The 22029-nt window shown below is 58.8% G+C and overlaps 1 long non-coding RNA gene across 2 annotated transcripts in view; it reads right to left on the bottom strand.

The window, feature by feature from the left end:
• The window catches only part of LOC143775221 (uncharacterized), a 119271-nt gene that overhangs the window by 51916 nt on the left and 45326 nt on the right, over positions 1 to 22029 (bottom strand). The window contains exons 3-4 of one of the 2 annotated variants that reach the window (XR_013215598.1): positions 3242 to 3307; positions 167 to 1055 (exon numbers count right to left, since the gene is read on the bottom strand). This is a non-coding gene — a long non-coding RNA (uncharacterized LOC143775221). Of the gene's footprint in view, positions 1 to 166; positions 1056 to 3241; positions 3308 to 22029 lie in introns of those variants that run through there. The other variant, XR_013215597.1, reaches the window with a different exon arrangement.

Below are 22029 nucleotides of genomic sequence, written 5' to 3'. Positions count from 1 at the left end.
GCAAAAAACCAAAGAACTTAATGATACACAGGTCCAAAAATTTGAAAAAGTACAAATTTTATTAGATAAAAACAGAGAACAAAAGAAAAAGGGGGATACGTAATAAAGAAATACAACACATATGGTGCAGAAAAATGGGCCACACAGAGACCAAGACCATGGCACATTAAGATGTTAAATATGATGTAATATTAATATGTTCTGCCAACCAAACACTAATTTTAATAGTAAGGGGTTAAATTTAACCACCATACCAATAACCTCAAACTTGAGGCCCAAGGCTAAGGGGAGTATTCAGATCGGTTAGCAAACATGAAGTACACTAGTACAAATCATGGTAGTAATAGCAGATAGCCGCAAGAGTAGCTGACAGTATCTAAAATAGGGTGTACTGAACACATGGATAATAGCCCACGAAACAATATGACAATTACGGCATTACCGGTAGTGCAGAGTATTCAGGTGTGGTCTGGTCCCTGCGCGTCCGCCCCGACGCGCGTTTCGGACCTTCCTTCTTCGGGGGGCCTGCATACTGACCACAATAGCTCGAATATATACCATCCCAAGGTATCCTGATAATCCCGCGTGACCGGAAGTGACGTTCATGGCAGGAGATGACGCGCGCGTCTCCAAAGCAACAGCGACGCCGGACGGCGTCGGCATCACATGACCGCGGTGCAGCTGATCATGGGAAGATGCCGAGGGCCATCAGGGGTAGCCGAGACAATAGACGACGGTGCGTGCATGCCAAGAAAGTGACCACACAGACCATACCTACTCCAACCTCATATCGAATCATAATAGGACACAAAATAGAAAAGGAAAAAGTCTTAGTACATAATATACATTGCATTAATAGTGAAATACAACGTCCATGTCCACTTTGCTTCAGTAAATAGAGGGATGGTTCCGTGTTAGGGGATATATCCTTATAGTCATTATAATGGTTGATGACTGCCTCCAATTTAAAGATGATATGACACATGCGGTGGTACAGGCGTACTGCATAAAAATACGCAGGGATGTGATGGTAGATATTCAGAACACAGAAACAACTAAAGAAGTAAACAAGATTAAAAGTAATTAAAAACAATTAAAAACAACACCATAGTGATAGACATTCCAATATACAAACAGCGAGATATCAAACAAGGATAGGATCATAGAAATGGGGCAAAGGATAGATTTTCATTTAATCCAGATGGATGAACAGTGTGAAGGGTCCAAATCCATCTGGATTCCATTTGAGCAAGTCTTTTGGAAATGTTGCCACCACGAATACCAGGTTCTAATTTATCAATCCCTCGGAATCTAATTAGGCTACCATCACATCCATGACATTCCTTGAAATGGCGGGGGAGAGTCTTGAGTTGGGACATGTCCAATTGTGTGGAGGCCGCAAGGATGCCTCGCACATGTTCTCTAATGCGAATTTTAAATTGCCTGGTAGTAAGGCCAACATATATTTTATTGCACGGGCACACTGCATAATATACAACATTTTTGTCAGTACAGGAAATACATTTCCTGATTTCAAATTGTCTTGTCCCTCTAGAATCAATGAATGTATTACACCGTTCCACATTCGGGCAAGCCACACAGCGGCCACACGGAAAGCACCCTCGTCTCTCCGCCGCCATATCAAGGAAGGTGGTCACAGGTTCACCCACATAATGACTGTGGACTAGGTGATCACGTAAATTCCTAGAGCGCCTTGCCGTGATAGAGGCATGTTGAGGTATAAACCTAGAAATGACAGAATCAGCTGTTAAGATATGCCAAGATTTTTCAAGAGCTCGACGCATGTGGGGAAAATGAGAGTGATATTTTGTAATGAATCGGACAGCATCTTCGTTTTTTCTTATTGTATTTGTGCCGTATAGTAGAGTTTGGCGGGATGAATGCTTTGCCCTATTAAATGCTTTTTTGATCTTCCGATTACTATAACCCCGTTCAATTAGCCTATTTTTCAAATCCCCCGATTGTATTAAAAAATCGTTTTCAGTGGAACATAATCTACGTAAACGTAGGAATTGACCGGTAGGGATGGATTGGATCATGTGACCAGGATGGGAAGATGTGGCGTGCAGTAATGAATTAGTAGAAGTCGGCTTACGAAATATGTTAGTTTGAATTTCCCCATGATCGTCACGTTTCAAAATTACATCAAGGAAGTCAACTGACTCACTATTAAACTTATAAGTAACAAAAATATTCTGATCATTCGTATTCAGAGATTACATAAATTCCTGAAGACATTCAACAGGTCCCTGCCAGATCAGCAGGATGTCGTCAATGTACCGCGTCCAGGAAAGGACGCGGCACAATGCCGACGGCTGATCCAGCAGGGGGAGGTCCCTCTCCCACAGCCCCAGGAACAGATTGGCGTAAGCCGGGGCAAAGGAAGCCCCCATTGCCGTTCCTTGGAGCTGCAGGAAGAAGGACCCCTTAAAAGTAAAAAAATTGTGAGACAGTGTGAATCTAAGTAACACCAACAACAATTCTCGGATAGTCCTGGGTAAGTTGGACATCTCCAGGAAAAATTCAACAGCCCTAATCCCGTCATCGTGTCTTATGCTGGTATATAAAGACTCGATGTCCGCTGTAACCATTGTTACATCATTGTCCAAAAATACACCATCAACTCGCCTAAGAAGGTCACCTGTGTCCTTCAAAAAAGAAGGCAACTCTTCTACCAGGGGTTGGAGTTTGGAGTCAATCCAACGATTAACATTCTCTAAAAAATTACCCCCACCAGATATAATAGGGCGGCCAGGGGGCGTCTGCGCGTCCTTATGAATTTTTGGCAATAAGTAAAACGTGGGGATAGTGGGCTCTGTTACCATAAGAGCACTAGCTAGTTCGTTGGTAATAATCCCCACTTCTTTGGCATTAGTAATTATAGACTGGAGCTGAGTCAAGTAGGCGGACAAGGGGTTAAAGGTGAGCTTTTTGTAGCAAGTTGAGTTATTTAATTGGCGGAATGCTTCCCTTTCATAGAGGGTCTTAGGCCATACAACAATGTTGCCCCCCTTATCCGCCGGCTTGAAGACAACCCCAGGTAATTTTTGAAGGACACGCAGACGCTCCCTCTCCTGCTTAGAGAGATTGTCACTATGAATGTAATGGGGTATTTCCAGGAACTCTTTTGTGACCAGCTGAACGAATAATTCAACATTAGGGCAAGACGACAAAGGGGGGAATTTTTTAGACTTAGGGCGAATTGTTGCTGGCACCTTACCTCCCTCTAGGGTATTATGCTCAATGGCAAGCTCCTCCAATATGCGTAGCGTTATTTGTTCTTCCTCTGTGGGAAATAATTCAAGAAGTTTGCCATTAAAGAAATACTTCTTAAATATCAAAGCTCTAGCAAACAGATGTAAATCCTTTACAGCCGTAAAGGCATCAAAGGGTGCGGCTGGTGAAAAGGTTAAACCCCTACTAAGTAGAGCTAAATCAGAGTCCGTAAATATATGACTGCTCAAATTAATTACCTTATTGTCAGATTTATAACGTTCTGGGGAACGAAAATCATGACGTTTGTAAGGATGGTAATTATATTCTCTCTGCCTCTTAGAAGACCTCGTAGTCATAGATGTCCCAGATACTTCTGACTGATCACTCACTGATGAGATTGAAGATTGCGAGGGAGTACGTCTAACCGGTTGACCCTGTGGTGACGGTTTCCTCCACATATATACTCGATTATTATCATAATCACGTAAATCGCGATTCAATTTGCTTGCTTGAGTTTCATGAATTTTCTTAACCACATCCTCCAACGTATTTTCCATACGACTGTTAAATCTGGAAAACCTTTCAGGGGTACAACCAGTTTTTAATTCTTCCTCCGCAATTTTTATCGATGCATCGAGCTGAGTTATCTTGCTACCATTAAAATCATTCAGCAGACGCATCAATGTATTAGAGCAATTACTGCACGTTTCTTCCCACCTGGCCACAAAATCATCATCCTCTACCGGAAAGGTGGGGACAACACGAACCCGTAAACCTCTAGGTATTAATTTTTTGTCAAGGTACTTCTCCAAAAACATGCGATTCCACCATAGTTTAGTGTCTGGTGTGTTGAGGCACCTGCCTTGGATCTGGCCCAGTGTCTGCTGTGTTGGGCGGCCTGCCTGGGGTCTGGCCCAGTGTCTGGTGTGTTGGGCCGCCCGCCTCAGGTCTGGCCCAGGGTCTGGTTTTTTGGGTCGCCCACCTCGGTCTGGCCCAGGGTTTGGTGTGTTGAGTCGCCCGCCTCGGGTCTGGTGTTTTGGGTCACCCGCCTCAAATCTGGCCCAGTGTCTCCTGTGTTGGGCGGCCCGCCTCGCGTCTGGCCCACTGTCTGGTCCAGTGTCTGGTGTGTTGTGCCACCCGCCTCGGGTATGGCCCAGTGTCAGGTGTGTTGGATCACCCGTTTTGGGTCTGGCCCAGTGTCTGGTGTGTTGGGTCGCCTGCCTCGGGTCTGGCCCAGTGTCTGGTGTGTTGGGCCGCCTGCCTCGGGTCTACCCAGTGTCTGGGGTATTGAGCCCTCCCACCTCGGTGTTGGCCCAGTGTCTGGCCCAGTGTCTGGTGTGTTGGAACTCCCGCCTCGGGATTGGCCCAATGTCTGGCCCTGTGTCTGGTGTGTAGGGCCCCCAGCCTCGGAATTGGCCCAGTGTCTGGCCCAGTGTCTGGTGTGTTGAGCCTGCTGCCTCGTGTCTGGCCCAGTGTCTGGCCTGTTGGGTCACCCGCCTCTTGTCTGGCCCAGTGTCAGGCCCAGTGTCTTTCCCAGTGTCTGGTGTGTTGGGTCGCCTGCCTCGGGTCTGGCCCAGGGTCTGCTGTATTGGGCTGCACGCCTCGGGTCTGGCCCACTGTCTGGTCCATTGTCTGGTGTGTTGTGCCGGGTGGCCCAGTGTCAGGTGTGTTGGGTCTCCCGCCTCGGGATTGGCCCAATGTCTGGTCCAGAGTCTGGTGTGTTGAGCCTGCCGCCTTGTGTCTGGCCCAGTGTCTGGCCTCTCGGGTCACCCGCCTATGGTCTGGCCCAGTGTCTAGTGTGTTGGGTCACCCGCCTCGGGTTTGGCCCAGGATCTGGTGTGTTGGGTCGCCCGCCTCAGGTCTGGCCCAGTGTCTGGTGTGTTGAGCTGCCTGCCTAGGGGCTGGCCCAGTGTCTGGTGTGTTGGGTCGCCTGCCTCGGGTCTGACCCAGTGTCTGGTGTGTTTGGCCACCCGCCTCGGGTCTGGCCCAGTGTCTGGTGTGTTGACCCTCCCACCTCGGTGTTGGCCCAGTGTGTGGCCCAGTGTCTGGTGTGTTGGACCTCCCGCCTCTGGATTGGCCCATTGTCTGGCCCCGAGTCTGGTGTGTTGAGCTTGCCACCTTGTGTCTGGCCCAGTGTCCAGCCTCATGGGTCAGCCACCTATGGTCTGGCCCAGTGTCTGGCCCAGTGTCTGATGTGTTTGGTCCCCCGCCTCGGGTTTGGCCCAGGGTCTGGTGTGTTGGGTCGCCCGCCTTGGGTCTGGCCCAGGGACTGGTGTGTTGAGCCTCCCTCCTCGGTTTTTGGCCCAGTGTCACCAGTGTCTGACTCGGGTCTGGTTCAGTGTCTGGTGTGTTGAGGCACCTGCCTTGGATCTGGCCCAGTGTCTGCTATGTTGGGCGGCCTGCCTGGGGTCTGGCCCAGTGTCTGGTGTGTTGGGCCACCCGCCTCAGGTCTTGCCCAGTGTCTGGTGTGTTGGGTCGCCCACCTCGGGTCTGGCCCAGGGTCTGGTGTGTTGAGCCTCCCTCCTCGGTTTTTGGCCCAGTGTCTGGCCCAGTGTCTGGTCTGTTAAGCCTCCTGCCTCGGGATTGGCCCAGTGTCTGGTGTATTGAGCCTCCCGCCTTGGGTCTGCCCAGTGTCTGGTTTGTAGGGTCGCCCGCCTTGGGTCTGGCCCAGTGTCTGCTGTATTGGGCGGCCCGCCTCGGGTCTGGCCCACTGTCTGGTTCATTGTCTGGTGTGTGGTGCCGGGCGGCCCAGTGTCAGGTTTGTTGCGTCTCCCGCCTCGGGATTGGCCCAATGTTTGGTCCAGTGTCTGGTGTGTTGAGCCTGCCGCCTTGTGTCTGGCCCAGTGTCTGGCCTCTCAGGTCACCCGCCTATGGTCTGGCCCAGTGTCTGGTGTGTTGGGTCACCCGCCTCGGGTTTGGCCCAGGATCTGGTGTGTTGGGTCACCCGCCTCAGGTCTGGCCCAGTGTTTGGTGTGTTGAGCTGCCCGCCTAGGGTCTGGCCCAGTGTCTGGTGTGTTGGGTCGCCCGTCTCGGGTCTGACCCAGTGTCTGGTGTGTTTGGCCACCCGCCTCGTGTCTGGCCCAGTGTCTGGTGTGTTGAGCCTCCCACCTCGGTGTTGGCCCAGTGTGTGGCCCAGTGTCTGGTGTGTTGGACCTCCCGCCTCGGGATTGGCCCAATGTCTGGCCCCGTGTCTGGTGTGTTGAGCTTGCCACCTTGTGTCTGGCCCAGTGTCCAGCCTCATGGGTCAGCCACCTATGGTCTGGCCCAGTGTCTGGCCCAGTGTCTGATGTGTTTGGTCCCCCGCCTCAGGTTTGGCCCAGGGTCTGGTGTGTTGGGTCGCCCGCCTTGGGTCTGGCCCAGGGACTAGTGTGTTGGGCCTCCCGCCTCGGGGTTGGCCCAGTGTCTGGCCCAGTGTCTGGCCCAGTGTCTGGTGTGTTGTGCCACCCGCCTTGGGTCCCCAGTGTCGGGTGTGTTGGGTCGCCCGCCTCGGGTCTGTCCCAGTGTCTGGTGTGTTGGGTCACCCACCTTCGGTCTGGCCCAGGGTCTGGTGTGTTGGGTCACTCACCTCGGATCTGGCTCAGTGTCTGATGTGTTGAGCTGCCTGCCTCGCGTCTGGCCCAGTGTCTGGTCCAGTGTCTGGGCCCGCCTCACGTCTGGCCCAGTGTCGGGTGTGTTGGGTCACCTGCCTCGGGTCTGGCCCAGTGTCTGGTGTATTGGGTTGTCCGCCTCGGGTCTGGCCCAGTGTCTGGTGTGTTGGGCCATCCTCCTCGGGTCTGCCCAGTGGCTGGTGTGTTCGGTCGCCTGACTCGGGTCTGGTTCAGTGTCTGGTGTGTTGAGGCACCTGCCTTGGATCTGGCCCAGTGTCTGCTGTGTTGGGTGGCCTGCCTGGGGTCTGGCCCAGTGTCTGGTGTGTTGGGTCGCCCACCTCGGGTCTGGCCCAGGGTCTGGTGTGTTGAGCCTCCCTCCTCGGTTTTTGGCCCAGTGTCTGGCCCAGTGTCTGGTCTGTTAAGCCTCCTGCCTCGGGATTGGCCCAGTGTCTGGTGTATTGAGCCTCCCGCCTTGGGTCTGCCCAGTGTCTGGTTTGTAGGGTCGCCCGCCTTGGGTCTGGCCCAGTGTCTGCTGTATTGGGCGGCCCGCCTCGGGTCTGGCCCACTGTCTGGTTCATTGTCTGGTGTGTGGTGCCGGGCGGCCCAGTGTCAGGTTTGTTGGGTCTCCCGCCTCGGGATTGGCCCAATGTTTGGTCCAGTGTCTGGTGTGTTGAGCCTGCCGCCTTGTGTCTGGCCCAGTGTCTGGCCTCTCAGGTCACCCGCCTATGGTCTGGCCCAGTGTCTGGTGTGTTGGGTCACCCACCTCGGGTTTGGCCCAGGATCTGGTGTGTTGGGTCACCCGCCTCAGGTCTGGCCCAGTGTTTGGTGTGTTGAGCTGCCCGCCTAGGGTCTGGCCCAGTGTCTGGTGTGTTGGGTCGCCCGCCTCGGGTCTGACCCAGTGTCTGGTGTGTTTGGCCACCCGCCTCGTGTCTGGCCCAGTGTCTGGTGTGTTGAGCCTCCCACCTCGGTGTTGGCCCAGTGTGTGGCCCAGTGTCTGGTGTGTTGGACCTCCCGCCTCGGGATTGGCCCAATGTCTGGCCCCGTGTCTGGTGTGTTGAGCTTGCCACCTTGTGTCTGGCCCAGTGTCCAGCCTCATGGGTCAGCCACCTATGGTCTGGCCCAGTGTCTGGCCCAGTGTCTGATGTGTTTGGTCCCCGCCTCAGGTTTGGCCCAGGGTCTGGTGTGTTGGGTCGCCCGCCTTGGGTCTGGCCCAGGGACTAGTGTGTTGGGCCTCCCACCTCGGGGTTGGCCCAGTGTCTGGCCCAGTGTCTGGCCCAGTGTCTGGTGTGTTGTGCCGCCCGCCTTGGGTCCCCAGTGTCGGGTGTGTTGGGTCGCCCGCCTCGGGTCTGTCCCAGTGTCTGGTGTGTTGGGTCACCCACCTTCGGTCTGGCCCAGGGTCTGGTGTGTTGGGTCACTCACCTCGGATCTGGCTCAGTGTCTGATGTGTTGAGCTGCCTGCCTCGCGTCTGGCCCAGTGTCTGGTCCAGTGTCTGGGCCCGCCTCACGTCTGGCCCAGTGTCGGGTGTGTTGGGTCACCTGCCTCGGGTCTGGCCCAGTGTCTGGTGTATTGGGTTGTCCGCCTCGGGTCTGGCCCAGTGTCTGGTGTGTTGGGCCATCCTCCTCGGGTCTGCCCAGTGGCTGGTGTGTTCGGTCGCCTGACTCGGGTCTGGTTCAGTGTCTGGTGTGTTGAGGCACCTGCCTTGGATCTGGCCCAGTGTCTGCTGTGTTGGGTGGCCTGCCTGGGGTCTGGCCCAGTGTCTGGTGTGTTGGGCCGCCCGCCTCAGGTCTGGCCCAGTGTCTGGTGTGTTGGGTCGCCCACCTCGGGTCTGGCCCAGGGTCTGGTGTGTTGAGCCTCCCTCCTCGGTTTTTGGCCCAGTGTCTGGCCCAGTGTCTGGTCTGTTAAGCCTCCTGCCTCGGGATTGGCCCAGTGTCTGGTGTGTTGAGCCTCCCGCCTTGGGTCTGCCCAGTAGAGTGTGTTAGGTCGCCCGCCTCAGGTCTGGCCCAGTGTCTGGTGTGTTGTGCCGTCCTCCTCGGGTCTGCCCAGTGTCTGGTGTGTTTGGTCGCCTGACTCGGGTCTGTTTCAGTGTCTGGTGTGTTGATGCACCTGCCTCGGATCTGGCCCAGTGTTTGCTGTGTTGGGCGGCCTGCCTGGGGTCTGGCCCAGTTTCTGGTGTGTTGGGCCGCCCGCCTCAGGTCTGGCCAGTGTCTGGTGGTCGCCCACCTTGGGTCTGGCCCAGTGTCAGGTGTGTTGGGTCGCCCGCCTCGGATCTGGCTCAGTGCCTGGTGTGTTGGGCCACCTGCCTCGGGTCTGGCCCAGTGTCTGGCCTCTCGGGTCATCCGCCTATGGTCTGGCCCAGTGTCTGGCCCTGTGTCTGGTGTGTTGGGTCGCCCGCCTCGGGTTTGGCCCAGTGTCTGGTGTCTTGAGCCTCCCATCTCGGTGTTGGCCCAGTGCCTGGCACAGTGTCTGGTGTGTTGGGTCGCCCACCTCGGGTCTGGCCCAGAGTCTGGTGTGTTGAGCCTCCCTTCTCAGTTTTTTTCCCAGTGTCTGGCCCAGTGTCTGGTGTGTTGGGCCTCCTGCCTCGGCATTGGCCCAGTGTCTGGTGTGTTGAGCCTCCTGCCTCGGGTCTGACCCAGTGTCTGGTGTGTTGGGCCTCCCGCTTCGGGGTTGGCCCAGTGTCTGGCCCAGTGTCTGGAGTGTTGGGTCGCCCGCCTCTCGTCTTGCTTAGTGACTGGCCCAGTGTCTGGTTTGTTGTGCCACCCACCTTGGGTCTGGCCCAGTGTCTGGTGTGTTGGGTCGCCCGCATCGGGTCTGGCCCAGTGTCTGGTGTTTTGGGTCGCCCACCTCGGCTCTGGCCCAGGGTCTGGTGTGTTGGGTCACCTGCCTCGGATCTGGCTCAGTTTCTGATGTGTAGGGCTGCCTGCCTTGGGTCTGGCCCAGTGTCTGGTCCAGTGTCTGGTGTGTTGTGCCGCCTGCCTCGCGTCTGTCCCAGTGTCGGGTGTGTTGGGTGTGTTGCGTCACCCGCCTCGGGTCTGGCCCAGTGTTGGGCCATCCTCCTCGGGTCTGCCCCACAGTGGCTGGTGTGTTTGGTCGCCCGACTCGGGTCTGGCCCAGTGTCTGGTGTGTTGAGGCACCTGCCTTGGATCTGGCCCAGTGTCTGGCCCAGTGTCTGCTGTGTTGGGCGGCCTGCCTGGGGTCTGGCCCAGTGTCTGGTGTGTTGGGCCGCCCGCCTCGGGTCTGGCCCAGTGTCTGGTCCAGTGTCTGGTGTGTTGAGCCTGCCGCCTTGGGATTGGCCCAATGTCTGGCCCAGTGTCTGGTGTGTTGGACCTCCCGCCTTGGGATTGGCCCAATGTCTGGCCCAGTGTCTGGTGTGTTGAGCCTGCCGCCTTGTGTCTGGCCCAGTGTCTGGCCTCTTGGGTCACCCGCCTATGGTCTGGCCCAGTGTCTGGCCCAGAGTCTGGTGTGTTGAGCCTCCCTCCTCGTTTTTTGGCCCAGTGTCTGGTGTATTGGGCCTCCTGCCTCGGGATTGGCCCAATGTCTGGTGTGTTGAGCCTCCTGCCTCGGGTCTGACCCAGTGTCTGGTGTGTTGCGCCGCCCGCCTCGATTCTGGCCCAGTGTCTGGTGTGTCGGGTCGCCCTCATTGGGTCTGGCCCAGTGTCTGGTCCAGTGTCTGGCGTGTTGGGTCTGCCGCCTCGGGTCTGTTCAGTGTCTGGTCCAGTGTCTGGTGTGTTGGGTTGCCCGCCTCGGGTCTGGCACAGTGTCTGGTGTGTTGGGCCGTCTTCCTTGTGTCTGACCGGTCTGGTGTGTTGGGTCGCCCGCCTCGAGTCTGGCCCAGTGTCTGGTGTTTTGGGTCACCACGCTCGGGTCTGGCCCAGTGTCTGAGAGTGTGTTGGGTCGCCCGCCTCAGGTCTGGACCAGTGTTTAGCCTCCCACCTCGGGGTTGGCCCAGGGTCTGGTGTGTTGGGCCTCCTGCCTCGAGATTAGCCCAGTGTCTGGCCCAATGTCCTTCCCATTGTCTGGCGTGTTGAGCCTCCTGCCTCGGGTCTGGACCAGTGTCTGGTGTGTTGGGTTGTCCGTGTCGTCAGGTCTGGCCCAGTGTCTGGTGTGTTGGGTCGCCTGTCTCGGTCTGACCCAGTGTTTGGTGTTTTGGGCTGCCTTTCTCGGGTCTGTCCCAGTGTCTGGTGTGTTTGGTCGCCCGCCTCCGGTCTAGCCCAGTGTCTGGTGTGTTGGGTCGCCCGTCTCGAGTCTGGCCCAGTGTCTGGTGTGTTGAGCCTCCCGCCTCGAGATTGGCCCAGTGCCAGACACTGGGCCAGAACCGATGCGGGCTACCCAACACACCAGACCCTGGGACGGGGAAACCCAACACACCAGACCCTGGGCCAGACCCGAGGCTGGCGACGCAACACACCAGACACTGGGCCAGACCCGCGGTGGGCGACGCAACACACCAGACGCTGGGCCAGACCCGAGGTGGGCGACCCAATACACCAGACATGGAGCCAGAAACGAGCCGGGTGACCCAACACACCCAGATCCGAGGCGGAGACTCAACACACCAGACACTTGGCCAGAACCGAGGAAGGCGGCCCAACACACCAGACACTGGGCCAGACCGAGGCGGGCGACCCATCGCACCAGACACTTGGCCAGACACTTGCCAGACCCGAGGTGGCCGACCCGACACGCCAGACACTGGGCCAGACCCGAGGCGGGAGACTTAACACACCAGACACTGGGCCAGACTCAAGCGGGCGACCCAACACACCAGACACTGGGCCAGACACTGGGCCAGACACTGGGCCAGTCTCGAGGCAGGAGGCCCAACACAGCAGACACTGGGCCAGACCCGAGGCATTCGACCCAACACACCAGACCCTGGGCCAAACCTGTGGCGGGCGACCCAACACACCAGTCCCTGGGCCAGACCCAAGGCGGGCGACCCTTCACACTAGACACTGGGCCAGACGCAAGGCAGGCACCCAGCACACTAGACACTGGGCCAGACCCGAGGAAGGCGGCCCAACACACCAGACACTGGGCAAGACCCCAGGCGGGTTACCGCAACACACCAAACACTGACCAGACCCGAGGCGGCCGACCCAACAAGACCTACTGGGCCAACCCCGAGGCGGGAGGCCCAACTCACCAAACACTGGGCGAACCCCGAGGCGTGAGGCTCAACACACTCTGCAGACACTGGCCCAGACTTGAGGAGGGCGACCCAACACACCAGACACTGGGCCAGACCCAAGGCGGGAGGCCCAAAAGACCAGACACTGGGCAAAACCTGAGGAGGGAGGCTCAACACACTCTCAGACACTGGGCCAACCCCGAGGCGGGCTACCCAACACACCAGACACTGGGTCAGACCCAAGGCGTGGGGCCCAACTCACCAGACACTGGGCCAGACCCGAGTAGGGCGAACCAATAGAACAGACACTGGGCCAGAATAGAGGCGGGCGGCCCAACACACCAGACTCTGAGCCAGACACTGGCATAGACCCGAGGCAGGAGGCCCAACACACCAGACACTGGGCCAGACCTGAGGCGGTCAACCCAAAATACCAGACACTGGGCCAACCTTGAGGTGGGAGGCCCAACACACCAGACAGTGGGCCAGACACTGGGCCAGACCCGAGGCGGGCAACCCAACATACCAGACACTGGGCCAACCTCGAGGTGGGAGGCCCAACATACCAGACACTGGGCCTGACACTGGGCCAATCCCGAGGCGGGAGGCTCAACACACCAGACACTGGGCCATACTCGAGTCAGGCGACCCAACACACCAGACACTGGGCCAGACACGAGGTGAGACGTCCAACACACCAGACACTGGGCCAGACCAGAGGAGGGAGGCCCAGCACAACAGACCAACTGGGCCAGACCCTATGCGGGAGGCCCAACATACCAGACACTGGGCCAGACCCGAGGATGGCGACCCAACACACCAGACACTGGGCCAGACCCGAGGCTGGTGACCCAACACACCAGACACTGGGCCAGACCCGAGGATGGTGACCCAACACACCAGACACTGGGCCAGACCCGAGGCTGGTGACCCAACACACCAGACACTGGGCCAGACCCGAGGCAGGTGACCCAACACACCAAACAATGGGCCAGACCAGAGGTGGGCAACTCAACATATCAGACACTGTGCCGGACCAGTGGCCAACCCCGAGGCGGGAGGCCCAACACACCAGACACTGGGCCAATCCCGAGGTGGGAGGCCCAACACACCAGACTCTGAGCCAACCCAGAGGTGGAAGGCCAACAAACCAGACATTGGGCTAGACCCTTGGCGGGAGGCTCAACACATCAGACACTGGGCCAGACCTGAATTGGGCGACCCAACACACCAGATCCTGGGCCAGACCCGAGGCGGGTGACCCAACACACCAGACCCAGGGCCAGAACCGAGGCGGGCGACCCAACACACCAGACACTGGGCCAGACCCGATGTGGGCGACCCAACACACCAGACACTGGGCCAGACCAGAGGCAGGAGACCCAACACACCAGACACTGGGCCAGACCTGAGTTGGGCGGCCCAACACACCAGACACTGGGTCAGACACTGGGCCAGACCCGAGGTGGGTGACCCAATACACCAGACACTGGGCCAGACACTGGCCAGACACTGGGCCAGACCTAAGGCACGCGACCCAACACGCCAGACACTGGACCAGACCTGAGGCGGAGGGCCCAACACACCAGACAATAGGCCAGACCCGAAGATGGCGACCCAACACACCTGACACTGGGCTAGACCAGAGGCAGGAGGCCCAATGCACCAGACACTGGGCCAGACCCCAGGCAGGCGGCCCAACACAACAGACACTGGTCCAGACCCGAGGCGGGAGGCCCAACCCACCAGACAGTGGGCCAGACCCGAGGAGGGAGGCCCAACACACCAGACCCTGAGCCAAACCTGAGGCGGGCGACCCAACACACCAGTCCCTGGGCCAGACCCAAGATGGGTGACCCATCACACTAGACACTGGGCCAGACGCGAGGCAGGCACCCAGCACACCAGACACTGGGCCAGACCCGAGGCGGGCAACCCAACATACCAGACACTGGGCCAACCTCGAGTTGGGAGGCCCAACACACCAGACAGTGGGCCAGACACTGGGCCAGACCCGAGGCGGGCAACCCAACATACCAGACACTGGGCCAACCTCGAGGTGGGAGGCCCAACATACCAGACTCTGGGCCAGACCCAAAGCAGGAGGCCCAAAAGACCAGACACTGGGCCAAACCTGAGGAGGGAGGCTCAACACACCAGACACTGGGCCAACCCCGAGGCGGGCTACCCAACACACCAGACACTGGGTCAGCCCCAAGGCGTGGGGCCCAACACACCAGACACCGAGTAGGGCGAACTAATAGACTCCAGACACTGGGCCAGACCCGAGGCGGGCGACCCAATACACCAGACATGGAGCCAGAAAACGAGGCGGGTGACCCAACACACCCACTGGGCCAGATCCGAGGCGGAGACTCAACACACCAGACACTTGGCCAGAACCGAGGAAGGCGGCCCAACACACCAGACACTGGGCCAGAGCTAGGCGGGCGACCCATCACACCAGACACTTGGCCAGACACTTGCCAGACACGAGGTAGCCGACCCGACACGCCGGACACTGGGACAGACCCGAGGCAGGAGACCCATCACACCAGACACTGGGTCAGCCCCAAGGTGTGGGGCCCAACACACCAGACACCGAGTAGGGCGAACCAATAGACTCCAGAAACTGGGCCAGATCAGAGGCAGACGGCCCAACACACCAGACACTGGCATAGACCCGAGGCAAGAGGCCCAACACACCAGACACTGGGCCAGACCCGAGGCAGGCAACCCAACATACCAGACACTGGGCCAACCTCGAGGTGGGAGGCCCAACACACCAGACAGTGGGCCAGACACTGGGCCAGACCCGAGGCGGGCAACCCAACATACCAGACACTGGGCCAACCTCGAGGTGGGAGGCCCAACATACCAGACACTGGGCCAATCCCGAGGCGGGAGGCTCAACACACCAGACACTGGGCCAGACCTGAAGTGGGCGACCCAACACACCAGACCCAGGGCCATACCCGAGACGGGCGACCCAACACACCAGACCCTGGGCCAGACCCGAGGCGGGTGACCCAACACACCATACACTGGGCCAGACAAGAGGCAGGAGACCCAACACACGAGACACTGGGCCAGACACTGGGCCAGACCCGAGTTGGGCGGCCCAACACACCAGACACTGGGTCAGACACTGGGCCAGACCCGAGGCAGGTGATCCAACACACCAGACACTGGGCCAGACACTGGGCCAGACCTAAGGCAGGCGACCCAACACACCAGACCCTGGGCCAGACCCGAGGCGGGCGACCCAACGTACACCATACACTGGGCCAGACAAGAGGCCGGAGATCCAACACACCAGACACTGGGCCAGACACTGGGCCAGACCCGAGTTGGGCGGCCCAACACACCAGACACTGGGTCAGACACTGGGCCAGACCCGAGGCGGGTGACCCAACACACCAGACACTGGGCCAGACACTGGGCCAGACCTAAGGCAGGCGACCCAACACGCCAGACACTGGACCAGACCTGAGGCGGAGGGCCGGACACACCAGACAATAGGCCAGACCCGAAGCGGGCTACCCAACACACCTGACACTGGACTAGACCAGAGGCGGGCAGCCCAACGCACCAGACACTGGGCTAGACCCCAGGCGGGTGGCCCAACCCACCAGACACTGGGCCAGACCCGAGACGAGAGGCCAACACACCAAACACTGGGCCAGACACAAGGCGGGCGACCCAACACACCAGACACTGGCCCAACACACTACATACACTGGGCCAGAAACTGGGCCAGACCCGAGGCGGAGGCCCAACACACCAGACACTGGGCCAGACACTGGGCCAATCCCGAGGCGGGAGGCCCAACACACCAGACACTGGGCCAACCCCAAGGCGGAGGCTCAACACACCAGACACTGGGCCAGACTCGAGGCGGGCGACCCAACACACCATACACTTTGCCAGACCCAAGGCGGGCGACCCAACACACCAGACTCTGGGCCAGACCCGAGGCGGGAGGCCCAACACACCAGACACTAGGCCAGACGCAAGGCAGGCACCCAGCACACTAGACACTGGGCCACACCCGAAGAAGGCGGCCACACCAGACACTGGGCAAGACCCCAGGTGGGTTACCCAACACACCAAACACTGACCAGACCCGAGGCGGCCGACCCAACACGCCAGACCAACTGGGCCAATGCCGAGGCGGGAGGCCCAACACACCACACACTGGGCCAACCCCGAGGCAGGAGGCTCAACACACTCCAGACACTGGCCCAGACTAGAGGAGGGCGACCCAACACACCAGACACTGGGCCAGACCCAAGGCGGGAGGCCCAAAAGACCAGACACTGGGCCAAACCTGAGGAGGGAGGTGAGCTCAACACACCAGACACTGGGCCAACCCCGAGGCTGGATACCCAACACACCAGACACTGGGTCAGACCCAAGGCGTGGGGCCCAACACACCAGACACTGGGCCAGACCCGAGTAGGGCGAACCAATAGACCAGACACTGGGCCAGATTAGAGGCGGGCGGCCCAACACACCAGACTCTGGGACAGACACTGGCATAGACCCGAGGCAGGAGGCCCAACACACCAGACACTGGGCCAACCTCGAGGTGGGAGGCCCAACACACCAGACAGTGGGCCAGACACTGGGCCAGACCCTAGGCGGGCAACACAACATACCAGACACTGGGCCAACCTCGAGGTGGGAGGCCCAACATACCAGACACTGGGCCAATCCCGAGGCGGGAGGCTCAATACACAAGACACTGGGCCAGACTCGAGGCAGGCGACCCAATACACCAGACACTGGGCCAGACATGAGGTGAGACATCCAACACACCAGACACTGGGCCAGACCAGAGGAGGGAGGCCCAGCACAACAGACACTGGGCCAGACCCTATGCGGGAGGCCCAATACTCCAGACCCTGGGCTAGACCCGAGGCGGGCGACCCAACACACCAGACACTGGGCCAAACCCGAGGCAGGCGACCCAACACACCAAACAATGTGCCAGACCAGAAGCGGGGGGCCCAACACACCAGACACTGGGCCAGATCCGAGGCGGGCAACTCAACATATCAGACACTGTGCCAGACACTGGGCCAACTCCGAGGCGGGAGGCCCAACACACCAGACAATGGGCCAATCCCAAGGCGGGAGGCCCAACACACCAGACTCTGAGCCAACCCAGAGGTGGAAGGCCAACACACCAGACATTGGGCCAGACCCTAGGCGGGAGGCTCAACACATCAGACACTGGGTCAGACCTGAAGTGGGCGACCCAACACACCAGACCCTGGGCCAGACCCGAGGCGGGCGACCCGACACACCAGACCCAGGGCCAGACCCTAGACGGGCGACCCAACACAGCAGACCCTGGGGAAGACCCGAGGCGGGTGACCCAACACACCAGACACTGAGCCAGACCCGAGGTGGGAGACCCAAAACACCAGACACTGGGCCAGACCAGAGGCAGGAGACCCAACACACCAGACACTGGGCCAGACCCGAGTTGGGTGGCCCAACACACCAGACACTGGGTCAGACACTGGGCAAGACCCGATGCGGGTGACCCAACACACCAGACACTGGGCCTGACACTGGCCAGACACTGGGCCAGACCTAAGGCAGGCGACCCAACACGCCAGACACTGGTTCAGACCTGAGGTGGAGGGCCCAACAGACCAGACAATAGGCCAGATCCCAAGCAGGCAACCCAACACACCTGACACTGGGCTAGACCAGAGGCGGGCGGCCAAACGCACCAGACACAGGGCCAGACCCCAGGTGGGCGGCCCAACACAACAGACACTGGTCCAGACCCGAGGCAGGAGGCCCAACCCAGCAGACACTGGGCCAGACCCGAGGAGGGAGGCCCAACACACCAGACACTGGGCCAGTCCCGAGGCTGGAGCCCCAACATACCAGACACTGGGCCAGAACCGAGACGAGAGGCCAACGCACCAAACACTGGGCCAGACCCGAGGCCGGTGACCCAACACACCAGACACTGGCCCAACACACCATACACTGGGCCTGAAACTGGGCCAGACCTGAGGCGGACTACCAACACACCAGACACTGGGCCAATCCCGAGGCGGGAGGCCCAACACACCAGACACTGGGCCAACCCCAAGGCGGAGGCTCAACACACCAGACACTGGGCCAGACTCGAGGTGGGTGACCCAACACGCCATACACTTTGCCAGACCCAAGGCGGGCGACCCAACACACCAGACTCTGGGCCAGACCCGAGGCGGGAGGCCCAACACACCAGACACTGGGCCAGACACTGGGCCAGACACTGGGCCAGACACTGGGCCAACCCCGAGGCGGGAGGCCCAACACATCAGACACTGGGCCAATCCCGAGGCGGGAGGCCCAACACACCAGATTCTGGGCCAACCAAGAGGTGGAAGGCCAACACACCAGACATTGGGACAGACCCTAGGCGGGAGTCTCAGCACACCAGACACTGGGCCAGACCTGAGGTGGGCGACTCAGCACACCAGACACTGGGCCAGACCCGAGGTGGGCGACCCAACACACCAGACCCTGGGCCAGACCCGAGGCGTTTGACCCAACACACCAGACACTGGGCCAGACCCGAGGTGGGCGACCCAACACACCAGACACTGGGCCAGACCAGAGGCTGCAGACCCAGCACACCACACACTGGGCCAGAACCGAGGTGGGCGGCCCAACACACCAGACACTGGGTGACCCAACACACCTGACACTGGCCAGACACTGGGCCAGACCTAAGGCAGGTGACCAACACGCCAGACACTGGGCCAGACCCGAGGTGGGCGACCCAACACACCAGACACTGGGCCACACCTGAGGCGGGGGGGCCAACACACCAGACACTAGGCCAGACCCGAGGCGGGCGACCCAACACACCATACACTGGGCCAGACAAGAGGCAGGAGACCCAACACACCAGACACTGGGCCAGACACTGGGCCAGACCCGAGTTGGGCGGCCCAACACACCAGACACTGGGCCAGACCCGAGGCGGGTGACCCAAAACACCAGACACTGGGCCAGACACTGGGCCAGACCTAAGGCAGGCGACCCAACACACCAGACCCTGGGCCAGACCCGAGTCGGGCGACCCAACGTACACCATACACTGGGCCAGACAAGAGGCCGGAGACCCAACACACCAGACACTGGGCCAGACACTGGGCCAGACCCGAGTTGGGCGGCCCAACACACCAGACACTGGGTCAGACACTGGGCCAGACCCGAGGCGGGTGACCCAACACACCAGACACTGGGCCAGACACTGGGCCAGACCTAAGGCAGGCGACCCAACACGCCAGACACTGGACCAGATCTGAGGCGGAGGGCCCGACACACCAGACAATAGGCCAGACCCGAAGCGGGCAAACCCAACACACCTGACACTGGACTAGACCAGAGGTGGGAAGCCCAATGCACCAGACACTGGGCTAGACCCCAGGCGGGTGGCCCAACACAACAGACACTGGTCCAGACCCGAGGCGGGAGGCACAACCCACCAGACACTGGGCCAGACCCGAGGAGGGAGGCCCAACACACCAGACACTGGGCCAGACCCGAGACGAGAGGCCAACACAACAAACACTGGGCCAGACACAAGGCGGGCGACCCAACACACCAGACACTGGCCCAACACACTACATACACTGGGCCAGAAACTGGGCCAGACCCGAGGCGGAGGCCCAACACACCAGACACTGGGCCAGACACTGGGCCAATCCCGAGGCGGGAGGCCCAACACACCAGACACTGGGCCAACCCCAAGGCGGAGGCTCAACACACCAGACACTGGGCCAGACTCGAGGCGGGCGACCCAACACACCATACACTTTGCCAGACCCAAGGCAGGCGACCCAACACACCAGACTCTGGGCCAGACCCGAGGCGGGAGGCCCAACACACCAGACACTAGGCCAGACGCAAGGCAGGCACCCAGCACACCAGACACTGGGCCAGACCCGAGGAAGGCGGCCACACCAGACACTGGGCAAGACCCCAGGCGGGTTACCCAACACACCAAACACTGACCAGACCTGAGGCGGCCGACCCAACACGCCAGACCAACTGGGCCAACGCCGAGGCGGGAGGCCCAACACACCACACACTGGGCCAACCCCGAGGCAGGAGGCTCAACACACTCCAGACACTGGCCCAGACTAGAGGAGGGCGACCCAACACACCAGACACTATGCCAGAACCAAGGCGGGAGGCCCAAAAGACCAGACACTGGGCCAAACCTGAGGAGGGAGGTGAGCTCAACACACCAGACACTGGGCCAACCCCGAGGCTGGATACCCAACACACCAGACACTGGGTCAGACTCAAGGCGTGGGGCCCAACACACCAGACACTGGGCCAGACCCGAGTAGGGCGAACCAATAGACCAGACACTGGGCCAGATTAGAGGCGGGCGGCCCAACACACCAGACTCTGGGACAGATACTGGCATAGACCCGAGGCAGGAGGCCCAACACACCAGACACTGGGCCAACTGTTATGATCCCAATGGCAGAGGATCTCTGATATTCCGGCAAGATAGCAAAAATATAAATACTGCTCTAGGGAGGTGGAAACTGGACTAACCGCATACCTGATCCTGACACAAACAACTAAAAGTAGCCGGTGAACGTGCCTACGTTGGTTCTAGACGTCTCGAGCCAGCCGGAGAACTGACTACCCCTAGAGGGAAAACATAAGACCTCGCTTGCCTCCAGAGAAATTGAACCCCAAAGATATAGAAAGCCCCCAACAAATAATAACGGTGAGGCAAGAGAAAAACACAAACGTAGAGATGAACTAGATTCAGCAAAGTGAGGCCCAATAGTCTAGATAGAAAATAGATAGTGGACTATGCGGTTAGCAGAAAACCCTACAAAACATCCACGCTGAACATTCAAGAACCCCCACACCGACTGACGGTGTGGAGGGAGAATATCAGCCCCCTAGAGCTTCCAGCGAGTCAAAAATCAAATGTAAAGCAAGCTGGACAAAAACACTGAATAATGCAAACGATCCAAATTGTACAAAACAGACTTAGCTTTTCTTGCATGAGGCAGACTGAAAGGAATCCGGAGGAGACCAAATAGGTCTGGATACAACGATGCCAGGCAAGAGACTGAGTCCAGAGGAGACTCAAATAGGAAACACCCACTGCTTAACGACACAGCTGGAGCTCAGGCCTGCAACAAGACATACCTAACACAATACCGTTAGTGACCACCAGAGGGAGCCCAGAAACACAGTTCACAACAGTACCCACCCCTTGAGGAGGGGTCACCGAACCCTCACCAAGACCCCCAGGGCGATCAGGATGAGCAGCGTGAAAGGCATGAACCAAATCAGCCGCATGAACATCAGAGGCGACAACCCAGGAATTATCCTCCTGACCATAGCCTTTCCACTTAACTAAATACTGGAGTTTCCGTCTAGAGATACGAGAATCCAGAATCTTCTCCACCACGTACTCCAACTCGCCCTCAACCAAAACCGGGGCAGGAGGCTCAACAGCAGGAACCATAGGCACCACGTACCGCCGCAACAAGGACCTATGGAACACATTATGAATAGCAAAAGACGCTGGAAGGTCCAAGCGAAAAGACACCGGGTTAAGGATTTCCAAAATCTTATAAGGACCGATAAAGCGAGGCTTGAACTTAGGAGAGGAGACTTTCAAAGGAACATGCCGAGAAGACAACCAAACCAAATCCCCAACACGAAGTCGGGGACCCACACCGCGGCGGCGGTTGGCAAACCGCTGGGCCTTGTCTTGTGACAATTTCAAATTGTCCACCACATGGTTCCAAATCCGCTGCAACCTATCCACCACAGAATCAACCCCAGGACAGTCAGAAGATTCAACCTGACCCGAGGAGAAACGAGGATGAAAACCAGAGTTGCAGAAAAAGGGTGAAACCAAGGTGGCAGAACTAGCCCGATTATTAAGGGCAAACTCGGCCAGTGGCAAAAAGGTAACCCAGTTGTCCTGATCAGCAGAAACAAAACATCTCAAATAAGTCTCTAACGTCTGATTAGTTCGCTCGGTCTGGCCATTAGTCTGAGGATGAAAA

Source organism: Ranitomeya variabilis, chromosome 5, assembly GCF_051348905.1.
Source record: "Ranitomeya variabilis isolate aRanVar5 chromosome 5, aRanVar5.hap1, whole genome shotgun sequence".
NCBI lineage: Eukaryota > Metazoa > Chordata > Amphibia > Anura > Dendrobatidae > Ranitomeya > Ranitomeya variabilis.
Note: the sequence above shows the minus strand (reverse complement) of the source record. Positions and strands in the feature narration are given on the sequence as shown.